The 14,916-nt window shown below is 37.3% G+C and overlaps 1 protein-coding gene across 7 annotated transcripts in view; it reads right to left on the bottom strand.

Moving 5' to 3' along the window:
* The window catches only part of DOCK7 (dedicator of cytokinesis 7), a 190,860-nt gene that overhangs the window by 174,527 nt on the left and 1,417 nt on the right, over window positions 1–14,916 (bottom strand). The gene's annotated exons all lie outside the window — the stretch shown is intronic.

Below are 14,916 nucleotides of genomic sequence, written 5' to 3' on the forward strand. Positions count from 1 at the left end.
CATGTTTACGTATCTCAGAGTAGTTTCTAATATATTTTTAACATATCTGCAAAGGGCTCGTTCCAGAACTACTTTCAAGCTCCACAATTATGCAGATGAAGTTAATACAAGAAGCAGAGGAAAGATTTTTCAATATGGAGAAAAGACAAAGAAAGCAACTTGGGAAAGGAGACATCTTCAAAAAATAAATAAAAAGAATATGTTGTACATGGCATTAAAAAATTCAAACTTCACGAAAAGGTAAAAAACAAAAGGTATACCTCTCTGCCACTTCCAATCCCCAGTCCTAGTCCCCAAATGTAACCACTTCATTTTATCTTAGGTATTCTTCAAGAAAAAAGATGTGTATACCTTAGCATATATATAAGAAATCCTTTTTTTTTTTTTTGAAGATTTTATTGGGGAAGGGGAACAGGACTTTATTGGGGAACAGTGTGTACTTCCAGTCCAGTTGCCATTGCTAGTTGCAGGGGGCCCAGCCCACCATCCCTTGCAGGACTTGAGGAGTTGAACCGGCATCCTTGTGGTTGAGAGCCCACTGGCCCATGTGGGAATCGAACCGGCAGCCTTGGGGTTAGGAGCATGGAGCTCTAACTGCCTGAGCCACCAGGCCGGCCCTGAAATCCTTATTTTTTAATGTTCACATATAACATCATACAATAACATTTTCTTTTTTTCTTTTTTTTTAATTAAAGTTTATTGGGGTGACACTGGTTAGTAAAGTTACATAGATTTCAGGTGTACAATTCTATAACACATCATCTATATATCACATTGTGTGTTCACCATCCAGAGTCAGTTCTCTTTCCATCACCACATATTTGATCCCGTTTACCCTCTTCTATCACCCCCAACCCCCTTCTCTTTGGTAACCACTGCACTGTGGTGTGTCTGTGTCTAAGTTTTTGTTTCATTTGTTTGTCTTGTTCCTTTCTTGCTTTCAGTTTTATATCCCACATATGGAAGGCAGTGTGGAGGTTCCTCAAAAAATTACAAATAGAATTACCATAAGACCCAGCAATCCCTCTCCTGGGTATCTACCCCAAAAATCTGAAAACATTTATCTGTAAAGATATACGGGGGGGGGGGGGGGGGTGCCAAAAAAATGTATACACATGACTCGTATTCATCTTTTGTTATTGGTATATATTGAGTATTACAATTTCAATAGTTTTTTCCTTTCTTAAAATGTGTATACATTTTTTTGGCACCCTTTTGTATGTGCTCCGATGTTCACTGAAGTTTTATTTATAGTGGCCAAGACATGGAAACAACCAAAGTGTCTTTCAACAGATGATTGGACAAAGACATGGTATATATACATTAACATTTTCTTGATATCTTCCATTATACACTTAATATCTTGAAAATCTTTTCATATCAGCACATAAGAATAATAATGCTCTAGCAGTATTTATCAAGCACTTACAATGTTCCAGACAATGTGTAAAATGTTATATTTGTTCCACCTCATTTATTTAACTTTCAAAAAAAAAACCCCATGAAGTAGGCACTATATTAAGATACTGAAGTTTCAAGAGGTTAAGGTCATATAACCAACAAGGAATAACACAAAAATCTGAATTTAAGAGGCCCCACTTTTAACCACTGCTCTCCTTTTTATCTGCTATAGAGTCCATGACATAGATAAACTAGAAAATATCAAGCCAGTCTCTATTAGTAGACATTTAGACTGTGTCTAGTTTTGCAAAGATTACCACTGGAATATAAGCTGCGTAAAGCCAGATTTTTGTCTATATCAAAAATTATGAGTGATTTCTATTTTCCCTTTTGGGCCTTTTGTATTTCTAAATTTTCTGTAGCACCATATGTTATTTTATAATCAGAAAAATAGATATGTTTAGATAAAGTTCAAAAATAAATAACTTTCTCAAGCTTATGAAAGGTAGAGTCAGGGTTTGAATTCCGATCCATAAAGCTCCTCAGGCCTCTTTCAATGGAAGCAAGTTTATAAAGGTAAATGATTCTAGCTAGAGTTCATATTAATGATTTCTCCATTCTTCAAAACCTAGCCTCTGAGGTCAGTGAAATATGCCCACTGAAAATGTCTAGGGGGTGGCCAGTTGGCTAGAGCGCAGCGCTCATAACACCAGGGTTGCTGGTTTGATCCCCACATGAGCCACTGTAAGCTGCGCCCTCCACAACTAGATTGAAACAACTACTTAACTTGAGGCTGATGGGTCCTGGAAAAACACACTTAAAATAAATAAAAGTTTAAAAAAGAAAAAAGAAAAAAACATCTCTACTGTATATATATACTAATATATTAACAGAAACACTACAATGACTGCAGCCGCTGTTATGGTCTGTTTCCTACCTTTCAGGGAAACGGATCATAAAAGAAACTCCATCTGAGTCACGGCCTTTGTGTCACTTGTAAGTTAGCCTGTGTTAAATTCTTTATGAATTTAGCTCCAGAGTGGACCAATAACCACCAAAGGCTCAAGAAAATGAAAACACATACAGGTTCATTTGTGAAACTGAACAAAAATAGGACTTCTATATAATACACTGCAACATTTAAGACAGCGCATTTTGGGGAAGGATAAAAAAAAATGTCAGATGACTCATGTATCCCATCTGACACTATTTTGGGATAACATTTAAGTCAAAGATTTAGAAAGCACTGTATTAAAAAGACTTAGATGTTCTCCATCACTCTGATCTATAGCATTTCACTATATCTAAATTTCTTCAACTAAAACATGGTAATAATATAGCTCCCTAATTCATGGAACATATTAAATTACAACTATAGATAAAAAGGATTTTAAAAATCTAGCATTTAGAAAAATTAGCACATCTAAAATTGACACTAAAAAGAAAACTGGTGGTGGGGGAGTTTGGGAGGAAGAGGACTATAGGTAAAAAGTGAATCCTTCAAAAGGAGATAAATTTATCTTCAATTCCATCCTAGTTCATAAACATAAAGCCAGAATCTTCTTACCCACAAATGTACAAATTGTATCCTGGTATAAACTGTATACACTTAATTGCTAAGTCCAGTTCACCCAAACTCAAATACTTCTCAAATCTTTGTCCCCTCCTTCCCCTTCCTACAGCATCTGTCCACAAGCAACAGCATTCTTAATGCTGACAGTCTGAATGCTTTCTTTCCTCCTTAGAATGGGGAGAAAAGCAAGGATGTCTGCTCTCACCACTTCTATTCAACACTATACTGCAGGTTCTAACGGTTGCAATAGGAAACGGAGGGAAGGAAAAGAAGAACTTAAAGGCATCCAGGTTGTGAAGGAAGAAATGAAACTATCTTTATTCACAGACAACATGATCCTGTATGCAGAAAATCCTAAGGAACTCACAAAAAATATGAGAACTAATAAATGAATTCAGCAAGGTCAGAAAACATAAAAGTTCAACATTCAAAAACCAATTGTAGGGGCCAGCCCGGTGGCTCAGGCGGTTAGAGCTCCATGCTCCTAACTCCGAAGGCTGCCGGTTCGATTCCCACATAGGCCAGTGGGCTCTCAACCACATGGTTGCCAGTTCAATTCCTCGAGTCCCGCAAGGGATGGTGGGCAGCGCCCCCTGCAACTAAGATTGAACACGGCACCTTGAGCTGAGTTGCCACTGAGCTCCCGGATGGCTCAGTTGGTTGGAACCACAAGGTTGCCGGTTCGACTCCCGCAAGGGATGGTGGGTTGTGCCCCCGCAACTAGCAATGGCAACTGGAGCTGAGCTGTGCCCTCCACAACTAAGACTGAGAGGACAACTTGACTTGGGGGAAAAAAAAAGTTCTGGAAGTACACACTGTTCCCCAATTAAGTCCTGTTCCCCTTCCCCAATAAAATCTTAAAAAAAAAAAAAATCAATTATATTTCTATATACTAGCAACAAACAAGCCAAAAATAATTTTTAAATCCATTCATGATAATATCAGAAACTATAAAATACTTACAAATAGATTTAACAAAAGAGTATAAGACTTACACACTGAAAACTTTAACTTTGCTGAGAGAAATCAAATAAGATCTAAATAATTGAAGAGCTAGCTCTGTGTTCGTAAATTTGAAGACTCAATATTGTTCAGATGGGAAGTCTCCCCAAACTAATCTATATACTCAACACAATCCCTATCAAAATCCCAAGAGGATTTTTGCAGAAATTGGCAAAATTTATATTGATATGGATCTTATAATATTTATGAGGAAAAAAAATAATACAGAATAGGCAGAACGATTTTGAAAAAGACGTTAAAAGTTGAGAACTTACACTTCCAGATTTCAAAATTTACTATAGAGTTACAGTAATCAGGACAAAGTGGTACTGGTATAGGGACAGACATAGAGATCAATGAAACAGAATTGACTGTCAAGACATAATCTCTTACATTTATGGTCAACTGATTTTTGACAAACGTACCAAGACAATTCAATGAGACACGGACCATCTTTTCAATACAGCTGCGACAACTGAACATTCCCACGCAAAAAAATGAACTAGACGCTCATCTCACATCATGCACAAAAATTAATGCAACATGGATCATAAACTTAAATGTAAGGGCTAAAACTATAAAAACTTATGGAAGAAAACAGAGAAGGAAATCTTCTTGACCATGAATTAAGCAGTCTTAGATACAACACCAAAATCATTATCCATAAAAGAAAAAAAATTGATGAATTGAACTTCATTACAATTAAAAAATGTGCTTCAAAATTCACCATTAAGAAAATGAAAAAACAAACCAGACAGGGAAAAAAATATTTGTAAATCATATATCTAATAAAAGCCTTGCATCCAGAACATATAAAGGACTCTTAAAACTCAAAAACAAGATTAAATAATCCAATTTAAAAGTGAGCAAATAATTTCAATAGATATTTCACCGAAGGAGATATGTGAATAGCCAATGAGCACAAGAAAAACATCACTAATCATTAAGAAAATGCAAATCAAAACCACAATGAAATGCCCACTTCACACTCATTAGAATGTCTATAATCAAAAAGGAATCAGAACACTCACACATTGCTGGTGGGAATGTAAAATGGTATAGCCGTTGTGGAACAGTTTGGCAGTTCCTCAGAAAATTAAACATAAAATTACCATATGACCCAGCAATTCTACTCCTAAGAATATACCCACAAGAATTGAAAACAGGTGTTCCAAAAAAAGCAGTATATGACTGCTCATAGCAGCACTATTCACAGTAGCCAAAAGGTAGAAACAACCTACATGTCCATCAACTGGTGGATTGATAAACAATATGTGCTCTATACAAGCAATGGAATATTATTCAGCCATAAAAAGGAGGAAAGTATGGATACACGCTACAACATGGATGAATCATGCAAGGAGCCAGACACAAAGGACACATATTGAATGATTCGATCTACATGAAATGTTCAGAAAAGGCAACTCTAGAGAGAGACAATGTATTAGTGGTTGCCTGGGGCTTGGGGGTGGGAATAGGGAGTGACTGTAAATTGTCACGAGGGATTATGGCGGGTGATGGACATGCTCTAAAACTGGACTGTAGTTGATGGCTTCCCAACTCTATAAATTTACTAAAAACCATTGAATGGCACAATAAGTTAATTTTATGGTATATAAAGTTTACCTCAATAAAGTCTTTTTTTTTTTTTTTTTAAAGAGCCTAGGTATGGTTGGGACTATTCTGTGAAGAGGAAGAAATTGTCAGAGTAAGAACGAGGGTAACAGGAAAAAGAGTGAGAGCTGGAGTGGAGTCACTAAGAAAGTTTTGCACCCTAAGGCCCCATACCACAATCCCTGCATTTTTAGCAAAGTTTATGAGAATCATTAAATGGCTGATACGAGTAAAGGAGTTCATGATGATGCAGGAGCGCAGATGCAGAAAGCAGCATAAGAAAGCAATAAACAAACAAACAAACAAAAAAACGAAAAACCAAAAGGGGTTCAAATGATGCATAACTCCTTGTGAGGGCTATGAGTTCGCATTAAGGCCAGAGCTAACCTTGACAAGGTGAAGGGACGGAATCCACAGCTGGCATCATCTTACCAGTTACATTTAAATTTTAGCAGGTGGCACAGCTGACTGTATAGCTGTATACTGAAATAATTATAGTGATGCTGAACAATTTAAAAACATGAATTTTAAAGATCTGTTGTTTGGGTGTGACCAGCAAGGTCACCCTCCTTTCTTTTGGTTAGGAACCCCTTCTTTTTGGTAAGGACCTTATTCCTTGAGATTGGGTGGGTCTGACACAATCACATCTCTCCCTCAAGCCATAGAAAAGGACATGCGACTCTGGACTAGCCAGAGTCCCCTACATCCCTAAACATAGTAATTGGTTCAAAGAAGGAAAGTGACCCAAGGCAGACCAGTAATTGAGTTCCTGGATCTTTTTTTTTTTTTTTGAACATGATATGTAAAATTTGAGGTTTATTTTTTTTTCCAGTAGAATCATAAGTTTTTATTTACATGTTGCTTGTTTTCCTCTAAACTCCAGGGAAAAAGATAAGATTATTGAAAGGATTGAATATTACAACTTTGCACATCAAATATATGTACGTCAGAATTTTTTTTTTTTTAATTTATTGGGGTGACAATTGTTAGTAAAATTACATAGATTTCAGGCGTGCAATTCTGTATCACATCATCCATAAATCACACTGTGTGTTCACCACCCAAGTTCCTGGATCTTTTCTGCCAGAACTAAACTCTGGCAGGATTTGAGCCCGCGGCTGCCCGCGGCTGCCAACTCTCATTGTAACCCCTCAGTGGAAAATCTATTCAAGACACAAAGATAAGAGGCCTGCTGACATCATCGGTATCTCTCTAGACCAAACGTACTCAGTTATGTGAGTCAACACTTTTTTGTGTGCAAATTAATCTGATTTGAGTTTCTGTCACTTGCAACCAAAAAGTCTCCTCTGCAAAAAGCCACTGAGAAGTAATGAGACATCTAAAGTGGTTGCCAGAGGGGTCCAAATGTGGCAACGCAGGAGTTAAGAGGAGTTAACTCTCTGAGGAGATTGAACTGACTAATGGAAAATAGGGTGTAGGAAAAAAAGCAGGTAGATAAATTTCTTCTCCTTCCAGACCCCATCTGCTGGTCTGAGGAACTCTTCCTCCATAAAAAGATATCCTGTGTGGCACACCTGCCAACAATATCTCTCTAGCTCTTTGGGAAGCAATATCTCTATAGGTATCACTTTATTTTGTTTCCCTTCCTTCTCTGCCTCACTTCCCTTTTCTCTTTTGATGTCCTGGGATTGTGGCTCCCAGATAAAGCCCCAGTTCTTAATCCCGGTCTGTCTCTTGTTTTCTAGGGAACCCAGACTTAAAAACCAGCAGGCCTTATATGAAGTGAAACATAGAAAGCTTTCTCTTTGAGATCATAAACAAAATGAGGATGCTCAATATTAATAAAATGTTGAATAGAAATCATAATAATCTGCACAGTAATTCAAGGTAACAGCCTGCAGAGCAAGACAGAAAAAATAAATCAGTTATAAGGTTTGGAAAGAAAGAAACAAAAATTCATGATTTCTAGAAGATATGATTGTCTACACAGAAAATACAAATAAATCCACAGATACATTTTTAGAATTAACAAGAATTTTTAGCAAGGTATATAACTGGATACAAAATTCTTATATACCTGGCAATAAATCTAACTAAAGATATGTAAGAACCTGACTAAGAAAATTATAAAATTTCACTGTACGATACAAAGAAGACCCAAATAAATGGAGCGAGACACCATGATCATAGATTGGAAACTCAATACTATAAGGATGTCATCGCTCCTCCCCAACCCTGCAGTTGATAGAGTCAATGCAATCCAATCAAATTCTAATAGTATTTGGGAGTTTTTCTAAAATGTACATGGAAAATCAAAGGGCTAAGAGCAGCCAAGACACTTTTTTAAAAGGTGGTAAGAGTGTTTCTATCAAATTCCAAGACTTATTAGAATTAAGATTATTTATAATTGGCGAAAATATATATAACCAAACCAGTGGAACAAAATAAACAGCCTAGGAAAAAATCCCACAAGTAAGGACACACAATCTATCATAGAGGGGGCAGGGCAGATCGATGGAGAAAGGATAATCCATTCTGAAAAAAATTAAAAATTCACACCATATAGATATCAAGTCCAGGTAGAATATAAGCCTAAATGCAAAGGAGGCGACTACAAAGTTTATGACAATACAGATGAATTCTTAATGACCTCAGGGTAATACAATATTTCTTGAACAAGACTCCAAAAGTACTAACCATTAAAAAAGACTGATAAATTGCATTAAAACTGAGAATTTAGTTTTGAAAAGATTCCATAAAAAGGATTAAAAACAAAAGAGTAGGAAAAGACATTTGTAACACATATAATCAATAAATGACTACTACAGTGAATGTATTAGGTTGGTGCAAAAGTAATTGCGGTTTAAAAGGTTAAAAATAATTGCAAAAACCACATCTACTTTTGCACCAACCTAATATATAAAGTACTCACACAAATCAGTAAGAAAAAGACAGAATCCAAAGGGAAAAAACAAAGGAAGAGAATGGCAAAAGATGTAAATAGGCAATTTACATAAGAGTATTCAAATGGTCAATGAACATATAAAATAGAACCCAATCTCACCAGCAATCAAGTAAATACAAATTAAAATTTTTACAATAAGATAGCATCATGGACGCACCAGATTGGCAAAAATGAAAAAAATTGGCAAACCAAGTGATGAAACTATGTAAAGCAATATTGTTGTGGGAGTGTACATTTCTACAACTATCTCATAAAACAGTTTGGCATCGCCTAATAAACTTGATAAATAAAACTGCCATGACAAGCAATAAAATACCTAAGACCCAACAATTCCCCACCTGGGTATACTGTAGAGAAACTCATGCACACGTGTAGCAGAATATATGTATAGAAATTTTCATAGGAACATTGTTTCTAATAGTAAAAAACTGGGGAAAAACCCAAATGTCCATCTACTGTAGAATGGAAAATTGTGGTATATTTATACAATGAAATAATATAAAGCAATGAAAATGAATGAACTTCAACTACTCACAATATCATGAATGAATCTCACAGATATAAATATAATTTTGAGCAAAAGAAGCAAGACAGGAAAGCACATACAAACATACAGCATGATTATACTCAAATGAATTCAAAAACAGAAAAATATATATTGCTTAGAGATTCATTCATAGATGGTAAAAAAAAAAAAAAAGCAAGGAAATGGTTATGTCAAAAGTAAGAACAGTGGATTAGAATAGTCTGAAGAAGAAGGTGAAATGTGGGAAAGAAGAGGAATGATACACCTAAACAAAAAACAAAAAACAAAAAACCCAGGAGAGTTATAAAGATGGAAATGAGCAGAGCATTTATGGGGGTACAGTGAAAACATGTGACTGAAATGGCCCAAAATGCAAGCTAGAGAATGAAAAAACAGGAGGGACCAGATTATGGATGACTTTATTTATTTATTTTTTGTTAGTTTCAGGTGTACAAAACAATGTATAATAGACATTTATCATTTATATCCCTCACTCAGTGATAGTCCCCCTCCCCCATCCACTACCCCTCTGACATCACACACAGCCATTACATTTCCACTGTCTCTATTCCTAATGCTGTACTCTGCTTCTTGTAACCATATATATATAAAATTGTAGTTGACATTCATTATTGTTCAGTTTCAGCTTCAGGTGTACAGTGCAGTGATCAGGCATCTACATCATCCCTGAGGTGGTCTCCCTAATGGGACCAGTGTCCATCGGATACCCTACAAAATCTTTACAACATTATGGATGACTTTCAAATGCAAGCAAGAGTTTGGATTTAACACCATAGGAAGCCACTGTGTATACTGGAACAAAAGAATGCCATAATAAAAGCTGTATTTCAGGAAGACTTCCTCTGCAACACATTTGAAATAGAGGAGAGACAAAGATCAGCTGTGACCGTGCTGTGGCCATCTAGAAGGGAAGTAATGAAAGAGGCTTCAAGGTGGCAGGGTGGCATTCATTCAAACACTTCTTATATGTCCAGTTTACACAGACTCCGTGCTAAGCATTGAAGATAAAAAGACCTAGACCAGCTAAGAGAAAGCTCTGAAAAGCAGTATAAAATTGGGGGGAAAGTGTGGGGGTATAAGCATGAGAAATTTTTTAAAAACAAGCAAGCAATAGCTTATGAAATCAGTGATGAAGAAAAAAGTCAAAGGTTCCTAATCATCAAGAGTTCTATCATTCAAGTACATATAAGATACCATAGTAAAGTAAGCAAAGCCAGATGGTCCACAAAGACTGATGAGGAGGAGACCAGGCAGGAAGTAGTCGTGCTTTTACCACATACAAGTGAGAAATATGACTAGAAAAGAAAAAGGAATGATTGGTTGCCAGCTAGAAATGCCAGAAGACTCAATGGTTCTTTGGTTTATGATGAGAAAGGCACAATAAATCTTATGGTTTAAGGAAAACATCCATAAAAAGGAATAGATTGAAGATTCTAGATAGGAAAGGGAAAATTGTGAGATCCAGATTCTGAGGGAGGTGGCAAGGTATGGGATAAAAAGTATAATAAAATAGGTAAACTTTAGGAATAAGACATCTTTCGGGCTCAAGAGAAAGATGGTTAAATAACATATTGGGACAGAAGTACGCCAAGGTTAAATTGAAGAATTCACATAGATGGTCATGAACGTTTAAGTAAAAGATGGGGTAGAGAAACAAAGATGATAAATAAGAGATGATTTGAAATAAACCTCATTTCAAACAAGAAAACATTAATTAATAAAAGATAAACTCTGGACTGGTCTAGTCTCCTTTTAACACTACTCTGCAGCTAGGAGCAAGAAATAGGTTAGATATTCAGAGTTAATGAGATGAGTACAACAAAAGGTCAGGGAGGTATATGTGTCCAAAGTGACGAAACAGGCAGCATTGAAGTAGCTGATACTAACTGGAAAGGATTTACTTTGATCAGGAGTTGAGATAATGAATTGAACCAAGTAGATTGAAAGACTGGACCTATCCAGCCAGTTATGAACAGGTTCAAGACTAAAAACAATTGAGTTTATAAATAAGCCGATATCCAGGAAATCCTAGTCATGTAAGATTTTCCTCAGAAATACAGATCTGACCAAAGCCTTTCATTAAATTCTGCTTCTTAGGCAACAAAATGATACCAAATTAACAAAGGAAAGACTAGGAAGGCAAGGGTAACTTTCAAGATGCTAACAGTGGCACTGTTAGAAAATGTGGATCTACTCCAGAAAATATTTTGCAGAAAGAAAACACAGTCAAATGATAAGAATGTAAGATCCAAAATCAGAGGACTGGGATTTGAGCCCCAATTGAGGCAAATAATCTCATGCTCTGCAGGCCTCAATTCCTCATCGGGATTATGAGAATGGTAATAGTAAATAATATAGGAATAATAACAGCAGCAGCTACCATTTTTTTGAATGGTTATTATGTTTCAGGTATAGTTCTAAATATTTTACATGTATTAACTCATTTAATCCTCACATTAACCCTATGGAAGCTTTTATCCCTAGTTTACTGATGAGGAAACCAAGACTGAGGGGTTCGATCAACTGCCCAGAATCACACAGCTATTTTGCGGTATAGGCAGGATTTCAACCTGTGCCATGTGCCCTGGAGCCTCTATTCTTTTTTACTATGTTCTTCTGCCTCTCTGGGTGATGAAGATGAGAATGTAGTAAAAAGTATTTTAAGCATACACAAATGTTCATCATTACTGGTGAATATCTACTGACAGCACAAAATAATCCAAACAAAATCCCAGAACATTAATTTACAATTCACATTCCATAAATTGTACCTACTAAATGCTGGAGTGATTATAAAGGTTGAAAATGCATGTGCCTTGTCCTCAAAAAGTAGGGACATAAGAGGCAATACCCGTTACGGACAAAAATGCACACACATGCTGCTTTTCTATGACAAGCCGAGGTCATAGTATGATCTTTGATACGTAATGAAGAGCTTGGAAAAATCACCAAACTACAAGCTTCAAAAAATAACATCACTAAATGCAAAGGATTAGGAAATAACTAAGCCAGAAAAGAAATCAGTATAATTCTTTTTAAAGTAAAGCTTTCTGACCGTTAGAAAGAGAGAGAGAGAGAGAGAGAGAGAGAGAGAGAGAATAGCAACAGGCTTTCACAGAACAAATTTCATATATACACATCATAAAAAGGATTATCACTTCCAAGAAAAGGTTCTAAGCCACATTATAAATACTATACATAATAGGGGGAGGCTGGATGGCTCAGTTGGTTAGAGCCCCAGCTCTGAACAACAGGGTTGCCGGTTTGATTCCCACATGGGCCAGTGAGCTGCGCCCTCCACAACTAGATTGAAGGACAACAACTTGGAGCTGATGGGTCCTGGAAACACACTGTTCCCCAATAAAAATAAATAAATACTATAATAATAAAAAATAGTTGATAGCTACTGATCACTTCCTATGTAAAAAGCACTACTCTAAGCACTGTACGGGTATTGATTTATTTAATCCTTACAACAATCCTATAAGGTAGGTCCTACTATTATCCCCATTTTATAGATAGGGAAAATGAGGCAGGAGCGAGGTGAAGTAACTTGCCCAAGTTTATTCAATGAGGGACAGTGCTAGGATGTCAAACCCAGGCAGTTTGTCTCCAGCGTTTGTGCTATACTTCCTCTAGTAGGAAACTAAGAAGCAGAACAAGAATTTATTCATAAGTATTATTCAGCCGTATTTGGCAACAAGGAGGAAAGCACCTTTCATTCACAATAAGCAGATAATAATTCACCATTTGTAGCAGTTCTGTCGTTGGTCTTCCCTCCAAATTAAGTCTGCAGATTTCTCCTGAACTATTTCACCTACTCTTCTGGCTTCAATTACAATCAACTTGCTGATGACTCCCAAATCTAGGTCTCCAGCCCAATGTCTCTCTCTGCACCTTAAACTTACACCAACAACCTAGTAGACATTTCTCTTTGAATGTGCCATGAACATCTCAAAATCAACATGTCCAAAACGGAATCACTGAGGAAGGGGTTTGAGGGTTGGAAATGAGGTGGAATGGACATCTCCATTCCACCTCATTTCCAACCCTCAAACCCCTTCCTCAGTGATTGCCTCCATCTTCCACCTGGTCGCCCAAGTCAGAAACCTGGGGTCATCCCAAACTCCTCAGTCTTTCTCACCTTCCACAGCCAATCAATTACCAATCATTGCCTCGTCTACCTCCTAAGGATCTTTTCAATAAATACATGTCTCTTCATTTCATTGCTTTACTTAACTTTACAACTTTACAAGGCTATATTAATTTGAATTTTGAATTTTGTGGGCTTTTTTTTTTTTTGCAAGTGATCATCTGTGTGTGTGTGTGTGTGTGTGTGTGTGTGTGTGTGTGTTTTGTTCTGGCACATCTGAGGTCAACTCCGTAAGTAGAAAAGACATTCTATATATTTCAGATCTAATTTCCTAATGTGCATTTTCTTGATCAGTACATTGTTCTCAGAGAGGAACTTTTGGTTCTATTAAAGAAAAATGAATACTAAGCATGTGTGTCAAGTAATACATTTTTTAAAAATGGCATTGCCTTCAGAAACAAGACCCAGTTGTTTTACAAAACAAAACAATAATAGTCATTTCCTATTAACTATCACAACTCCCTAGGACATTCTATTGTAAGTGTTCAATGATAGCTATATAGGCTATGCCCTATGCTAGACACTTTACACAAATTACGACAATGTTTACAAGTCTATGAGGTAGGTACTGTTATTATACCCATTTTCCAGATGAGAAAAGTAAAACTTAAGCGAGCTGAAACAATTTGGCTAAGGTATCAAGCTAGAAAATAACTAAGGATCTGAACCAATGTCACAGTCTGATACTAGAGCCCATGCTTTTAAGCACTCACTATTTTGCCTCTTAAGGAGAAAATGAAATACATGTTTGAAAGCTCAACAGAAAAAAAAATAAACACAAAGTTTTAATCAAAGAGATGCTAGTTTTAAATTAAAAACAAGCCAAAATAGAGTAACACTATGGAAGTTTGGGCGGCTAAGAAAGGACCCGTTTGGTAGATCCAAAAACCTTTAAGAAAAGTTAGCAAACTAAAAAGATTCAGAGCCACAGAAACACCACTGTCAAATGATACATGTGAATGTTTCTTTTCTTGGGACATCATAATTCGCAGAAATGTGGCCTTACTGAAACCAAAAAGTTTATCCCCTTTATCTTATATTATATTACGAATATCTTACATTCGTATATTTCACAGAAAAAAAAAAATTCTACTATTCGACTCCCCGCCGTAATTCAGTTTCTAGTTGTGAAGGGTGAGAAAGGTGGAAACCAACCCATCACGAACAGGTAAAAGGCTGGGAAACCTCCACTTTGATCGCTGCCTTACTTCCTAAAGTACGAGTCAAGGGGACAGCGTGTAAAGAACACTATCATCATCCATCTTCCTCCGGCGCTATGAGCAACACAGGCGCACACTGAAATTCACACGGTATTCACATCAGGCTTCAACCTAAAATCCGTCCAACATTCGGGAGCTGCCCACGGAAGGTGAACACCACAAGCGATCAACTTTCAAGTGGGCTCGTGCACCTTTGAAATTCTGGGTGCACGAGCCCACTCTGAATGGGGCTCCTCCGCGCAGAGGGGGCTCCTGTCAGATTTCTCCGGAAGGCAAGGAGGAGGCGTGAAAGAGGGGTGGCCTCGCACTCGCCAGCAGCCCGCCGCGCGCCGCTCCTTTTGTTGGGGTGGAGAGGAGGGCGGACCCCCGCACCCTCCAGGGGGCAATCGGGGAGTGGGCGGGGAGAGGGGGTGGCGAAGAGCCGCGGGTCCTCTGGCGCCGGGGGTGGGGACACAAAGAATTTGGGAAGCGCCAATCGGC

Source organism: Rhinolophus ferrumequinum, chromosome 9 (assembly GCF_004115265.2).
Source record: "Rhinolophus ferrumequinum isolate MPI-CBG mRhiFer1 chromosome 9, mRhiFer1_v1.p, whole genome shotgun sequence".
In the NCBI taxonomy this organism is placed as follows: domain Eukaryota; kingdom Metazoa; phylum Chordata; class Mammalia; order Chiroptera; family Rhinolophidae; genus Rhinolophus; species Rhinolophus ferrumequinum.